Source organism: Saimiri boliviensis, chromosome 5, assembly GCF_048565385.1.
Source record: "Saimiri boliviensis isolate mSaiBol1 chromosome 5, mSaiBol1.pri, whole genome shotgun sequence".
NCBI lineage: Eukaryota > Metazoa > Chordata > Mammalia > Primates > Cebidae > Saimiri > Saimiri boliviensis.
In genome coordinates this window covers 11,464,404-11,471,323 of record NC_133453.1, presented here as the reverse complement: position 1 = coordinate 11,471,323, position 6,920 = coordinate 11,464,404, and the positions used below count along the sequence as shown (strand labels likewise).

Here is a 6,920-nt window from a genome sequence, read left to right as displayed (position 1 = left end):
TATAAAATTCTGGGTTGAAAATTCTTTTCTTTAAGGATGTTGAATATTGGCCACCACTTTCTTCTGGCTTGTAGGGTTTCTGCCAAGAGATCCACTGTGAGTCTGATGGGCTTCCCTTTGTGGATAACCTGACCTTTTTCTCTGGCTGCCCTTAGCATTTTCCCCTTCATTTCAGTACTAGTGAATCTGGTGATTATGTGCCTTGGGGTTGCTCTTCTTGAGGAATATCTTTGTGGTGTTCTCTGTATTGCCTGGATATGAATGTTGGCCTGCTTGCTAGACTGGGGAAGTTCTCCTGGATAATATCTTGAAGAGTGTTTTCCAGCTTGGATTTATTCAGGTACCCATCACATTCAGGTGCACTGATCAAATGTAGATTAGGTCTTTTCACATAATCCCAGATTTCTTAGAGGTTTTGTTCATTTCTTTTCACTCTTTTTTTTCTAATCTTGCCTTCTCATTTTATTTCATTGAGTCGATCTTCAATCTCTGCTATCCTTTCTTCAGCTTGATCAATTCAGCTACTCCAACTTGTGCATGCTTCACGAAGTTCTTGTGCTGTGTTTTCAGCTCCATCAAGTCCTTTATGTTCTTCTCTAACCTGGTTATTGTAGTAAGCATTTAGTCTCACCTTTTTTCAAGGCTCTTAGTTTCTTTGCATTGGGTTAGAACATGTACCTTTAGCTCAGAGAGGTTTGTTATTATCTACCTTCTGAAGCCTACTTCTGTCAATTTGTCAAACTCATTCTCCATCTAGTTTTGTTTCCTTGCAGGTGAGGACTTGTGATCCCTTAGAGGAGGAGAGGCATTCTGGTTTTTGATGTTTTCATCCTTTTTGCACTGGTTTCTTCCCATCTTTGTGGATTTATCTACCTTTGGTCTTTGAAGTTGGTGACTTTTGGATGGGGTCTCTGAGTGGACGTCCTTTTTGTTGATGTTGAGGCTATTTCTTTCTTTCTTTTTTTTTTTTTTTTTGTTTTTCTTTTAACAGGCCCCTCTGCTGCAGGACTGCTGGAGGTCCACTCTAGACCTTGCTTACCTGGGAATCACCTGCAGGGGCTGCAGAACAGCAAGGATTACTGCCTGTTCCTTCCTATGGCAGCTTCTTCCCAGAAGGATACCTGTCAATTGTCAGCAAGAGCTCTTCTGTATGAGGTGACTCTTTGGATATACAGGGGCCAGGGAGCCACTTGAGGAGGCAGTCTGCCCCTTGTCAGAGTTCAAGTGCTGTGCTGGGAGCTCCAGTTGCTCCCTTCAGAGTTGCTGGGCAGGGACATTTAAGTTTGCTGCAGCAGAACTCACAACAGCCCCTTTCCCAGGTGCTCTGTCCCAGAAAGTTGTAGCTTTATTTAAAATTCCCTGACAGGCTGCTGCCTTTTTTCAGAGATGCCCTGCCCAGCAAGTAGCGAGTCTAGTCACAGTCTGCCTGCGGAGGCATTGTTGAGCTGCTGCAGGCTCCCTGCAGCTGCTGTGTAAACTTTTTTGTGCTTTTGTTTACACAGGTAAGGTTAGAGCTGCCTCAGTAATGGCGGATGCCCCTCCCCCCACCGAGCTCACCGGTCCAGGGTCAAGCTGAAACGCTGTGCTGGCTGTGAAAATTTCAAGCCAGTGGATTGTTTGCTGGTCTCTGTGGGGGTGGGACCCATGGGGCCAGATCACCTGGCTACCTGCCTTTAGCCCCCTTTCTCTTAGGGGTATGGACGAATCAGTCTCACAGCTGCTCCAGGCACCAGTCAAAACAGCTGCTTAGATTTGTGCTGGGAACTCACAGCTAAATTGGCTGCCCAGATTTGCCCTGGAAATCTGCAGCGCCTGCCGGCAGGCAGGAATCTCCTGATCTGAGGCCTCAAAGACTTTGGGAGAAGTGCAGCATTCAGACCAGAGCTCCAGAATATCGGAGATGTCCTGATAGCCTCCATTGGGTAGGAGGAAGGGCCCTGCGGTGCATTGAATTTCCCAGGTGAGGCAGCGCTCCACCCTGCCGCAGTTTGCCCTCCTTGGGCTACACACACTGTCCAACCAGACCCATTGAAATGAACCTGGTACCTCGGTTGGAAATGTGAACATCACTCACCTTCTGCGTCGCTCTCACTGGGAACTGCACTCTGGAACTGTCCCTATTTGGCCATCTTGGTGGGAGTCCCTGGGAAGTCTTCTCTAACCTTTTCTAGGGAAATTAGATGCCCTCCTCTGAGTGTCTACAAATGCTGGGATTCTGCTGCATTTTTTCATTTAATTATAGGTATTTTGGCATTTTGCACTGAGCCTGGCACATAGTAGATACGTGTTAAATACCATAATAATGCTGTGGAAGCCTCATAAATATCTCTCAGCATGTGAAAATACTTTAAAGTAGATCAGGATCTTACGTTAACCAGAGCTCCTTTGCTTCCTCAATGTTGGTGATGCATTAGCAAGTTCTTGCTCCTTGATTTTCATGGCTTCTAAGGGAATAACCACCCTTCTGTTTTTAGCTGTTATTACAATACCATCTATACTTGTTGAATCCGCAAAATATGCTGAATGATTTTAGTGAATTACATTTCTGGGATCAAATTGGTTGCCTCCTGTTGCTGCATAAACAGACACTTTCATCTCATCAGCAAACCATCTGCAAGTCAAGGGTAGGGCATATGATTTCCAGGAGGACCTCCTAGAAACAGCACATTCCTCTGGGGTTGTGGCTTCTTACAGCTTTGGTTGCACAAACTGAAGTTTGTGAGCTCCAGTCTGGTCCCTACTCAGGTTTGACCCTTGTCTTTTATTGCCTATGGTCCTCTGTCCACAGACCACACTCCCTCTGACAGGTGTGCTTGCCTGACCAGACCACACACTTTCCTGGGGTCCAGGTGGGGATTTGCATGGCACCACTCTGAACACCCTGAAAGAGCAAATAGCTTCACATGCCCCCCAGGCTTGGATCATCCAGAAATGATATTCAATGTTTTAAGACCAGTGATCCAAAGATTGAGAGCAGCCTAAAGTCTGAAACGAAAGTTAGATACTCAAGTTATATAAAATTGGCAATAACCAGAGAATGGTCCTGTGGGCCTGATTCTTTGGCAGTTTGCCACAGCCAAGGATTTCACATTCTCTGTTAATTTATGTGGGCCTGAGCCCATGGATGTGGATGGCTGAAGTGGTGAAAAAGAAGACAGGAACTTCACAGTTCTATTGGAAGGATCTTCAAGTACTGAAGCAACTTTCACTAGACCAGAGTGACATAGTCTTGCATTTATTGAGTGCACATTATGAGCTTTAGGCATCCCAGTCATTGTTCCCTTATCTAAAGGCCACCCTCCTTTTCCAGTTTGGGAAAGTGCACCCTGTACCCATGTTGTCACTTGAATCTGTTCAGTTGTTTCGAGCACTGAGAATCCCTGCAATGACTGATTATTCATGCTGCGATTGGGTCCTTCCCACCTTGCGTCCTGATGGCTTTAAAATCCCAAATGATAAGTCACTGAGTCAAACCTCAAAGTTGGCTAGAATCTAGGTTTAGTTAACTGTACCCTTCAAATACTTGTTTTTCCTTAAATTAGGTTCTTTTTCTTTCTTTCTTTTTTTTTTTTTTTGAAACAGAGTTTTGCTCTTGTTGCCCAGGTTGGAGTGCAATGACACAATCTCAGCTTGCTGCAACCTCTGCCTCCCAGGTTCAAGCGATTCTCTGGCCTCAGCCTCCCAAGTAGCTGGGATTACAGGCATGTGCCACCACGCCTGCCTAACTTTGTATTTTTAGTAGAGACGGGGTTTCTCCATGTTGGTCAGGCTGGTCTTGAACTCCCGACCTCAGGTGATTCGCCTACCTCAGCCTCCCAAGGTGCTGGGATTACAGGTGTGAGCCACCGCGCCCAGCCTAAATTAGATTCTTTGTTGGCTGATTCCCTTCTGTAGGCATCATTTATAACATTGCTTTCGTCAGATTTGCTGTCATTTCCTATCCACAGTGCCAACCTCTTTGCACAGTTGTGGGTTTCTGGAGAGCCTCTTTATCTGCTTCTGTCTTCCTCAAACAACCTTATTAACCTTGTGATGCCTTGCTTTTTCCAGGAGGCTTTTCTTGCTAGCCTGTGTCTATACTAGGATTCATTTGACTATTCCTGCTCTGGCTTTTCATGCAAGAGAAGGAAAACTACTTTCCTCATATCTTCTCGGTAAAAGGAAAGAGGAACTTGCTTTTCACTAATCCAAGGTTTGTAGTTTTCATACATCTCCTCCAATTCAGAAAAATGGAAAATTGATCTGTTTTTGCCACCTCTTTCATGAACCATAGCAGTGTTCACTCCTGGTCCATCCCCAGATCAATGAAATGAATTGTTTGAGTACAGAGGCCCTATCCCATTCATCTCTGCGGGTCCAGCACTTAGTGTAGTGCCTGACACATGGCAGGTGCAAAATACATGTTCACTGAGTGGGTGAATGGATAAATGAGTGAATGAGTGAGTGAATGTATACATGAAGAAATTGAGATGGGGCACATATTGAAAAATTCTAATTGATTATAAGTTATTTGCTCATTCAAAAGTGGTTTAATGATAATATATCTGGGGTTTTCAAAGTTAGTAATTTTCTTTGTCACTAGTACTTAGAGTGGAAGTTCTTTTGAAAAATACAAAATATAGTTACAAATAATGTTTTCGACATGGTCTTTGAGCTGAGTCGAGGTGGTCGCTTGTAGCGCAGCCTCCCTACAGCCGCGGATCCCCACTTAAGCCTCCTGTGGAAGCCTGGGCCCGCTTCGCAGCTTTCTCCCTTTGTCTCATAACCATGTCCACCAATGAGAATGCACATACACCAGCTGCCCGTCTTAACAGATTCAAGAACAAGGGAAAAGACAGTACAGAAATGAGGCATCGCAGAATAGAAGTCAATGTGGAGCTGAGGAAAGCTAAGAAGGATGATCAGATGCTGAAGAGGAGAAATGTAAGCTCATTTCCTGATGATGCTACTTCTCCACTGCAGGAAAACCGCAACAACCAGGGCACTGTAAATTGGTCTGTTGATGACATTGTCAAAGGGATAAATAGCAACAACGTGGAAAATCAGCTCCAAGCTACTCAAGCTGCCAGGAAACTACTTTCTAGAGAAAAACAGCCCCCCATAGACAACATAATCCGGGCTGGTTTGATTCCAAAATTTGTGTCCTTCTTGGGCAGAACTGATTGTAGTCCCATTCAGTTTGAATCTGCTTGGGCACTCACTAACATTGCTTCTGGGACATCAGAGCAAACCAAGGCTGTGGTAGATGGAGGTGCCATCCCAGCATTCATTTCTCTGTTGGCATCTCCCCATGCTCACATCAGTGAACAAGCTGTATGGGCTCTAGGAAACATTGCAGTTGATGGCTCAGTGTTCCGAAACTTGGTTATTAAGTACGGTGCAGTTGACCCACTCTTGGCTCTTCTTGCAGTTCCTGATATGTCATCTTTGGCGTGTGGTTACTTACGTAATCTTACCTGGACACTTTCAAATCTTTGCCGCAACAAGAATCCTGCACCCCCGTTAGATGCTGTTGAGCAGATTCTTCCTACCTTAGTTCGGCTCCTGCATCATGATGATCCAGAAGTATTAGCAGATACTTGCTGGGCTATTTCCTACCTTACTGATGGTCCAAATGAACGAATTGACATGGTCGTGAAAACAGGAGTTGTGCCCCAACTTGTGAAGCTTCTAGGAGCTTCTGAATTGCCAATTGTGACTCCTGCACTACGAGCCATAGGGAATATTGTCACTGGTACAGATGAGCAGACTCAGGTTGTGATCGATGCAGGAGCGCTTGCCATCTTTCCCAGCCTGCTCACTAACCCCAAAACTAACATTCAGAAGGAAGCTACATGGACAATGTCAAACATCACAGCTGGCCGTCAGGACCAGATACAGCAAGTTGTGAATCATGGATTAGTCCCATTCCTTGTCAGTGTTCTTTCTAAGGCAGATTTTAAGACACAAAAGGAAGCTGTATGGGCTGTGACCAACTATACCAGTGGTGGAACAGTTGAACAGATTGTGTACCTTGTTCATTGTGGCGTAATAGAACCGTTGATGAACCTTTTAACTGCAAAAGATACCAAGATTATTCTGGTTATCCTGGATGCCATTTCAAATATCTTTCAGGCTGCTGAGAAACTAGGTGAAACTGAGACACTTAGTATAATGATTGAAGAATGTGGAGGCTTAGACAAAATTGAAGCTCTGCAAAACCATGAAAATGAATCTGTGTATAAGGCTTCATTAAACTTAATTGAGAAGTATTTCTCTGTAGAGGAAGAGGAAGATCAAAATGTTGTGCCAGAAACTACCTCTGAAGGCTATACCTTCCAAGTTCAGGATGGGACTCCTGGTACCTTTAACTTTTAGATCATGTAGCTGAGGTATAAATCTGTTGTGTACTATGTTTGGTATTTTGTCTTCCTGTTTCTCTACGAAGAACTCTTTATAAATGTGGTTTGTTATTGTAGCACTTTTTACACTGAAACTATACTTGAACAGTTCCAACTGTACATACTGTATGAAGCTTGTCCTCTGGCTACATTTCTTACTTCTATGTGGAATTTCATATCTTGGCAGCCTCCTGTAAATAAACATTAAAACCCACCCTTTACTTCACAAAAAAATAAAAATAAAAAAAATAATGTTTTCAAAAATAGCACTGTCAGTAATATAATTTCTACTTGGGAATAAGTTTATTAAAGAAAAAGAAAAATATAATGATCATTTTTTAAAAAATCACAGAGACAAGCAGTGAATTAGCTATTTGCTCTCTATATGTCAGTCAAATTTGTATGCTGATTCTAAAAGGCAAATATAAATGCTAATGAAAGTAGCTGAGAACATTAATAACTTGGCTTAAGTGGACTTTGCTATGGAAAAATGCAAGTCTATTCAAATAGTAATAGAATGCACTGTGATTAGGTGGACTT

The 6,920-nt window shown here is 43.5% G+C and overlaps 1 pseudogene; it reads left to right on the top strand.

Annotated features, from left to right (window-relative positions):
* Positions 1-4,715: 4,715 nt before the first annotated feature.
* Positions 4,716-6,603, top strand: LOC120364299 (importin subunit alpha-1 pseudogene; annotated as a pseudogene).
* The last annotated feature ends 317 nt before the right edge of the window (positions 6,604-6,920 follow it).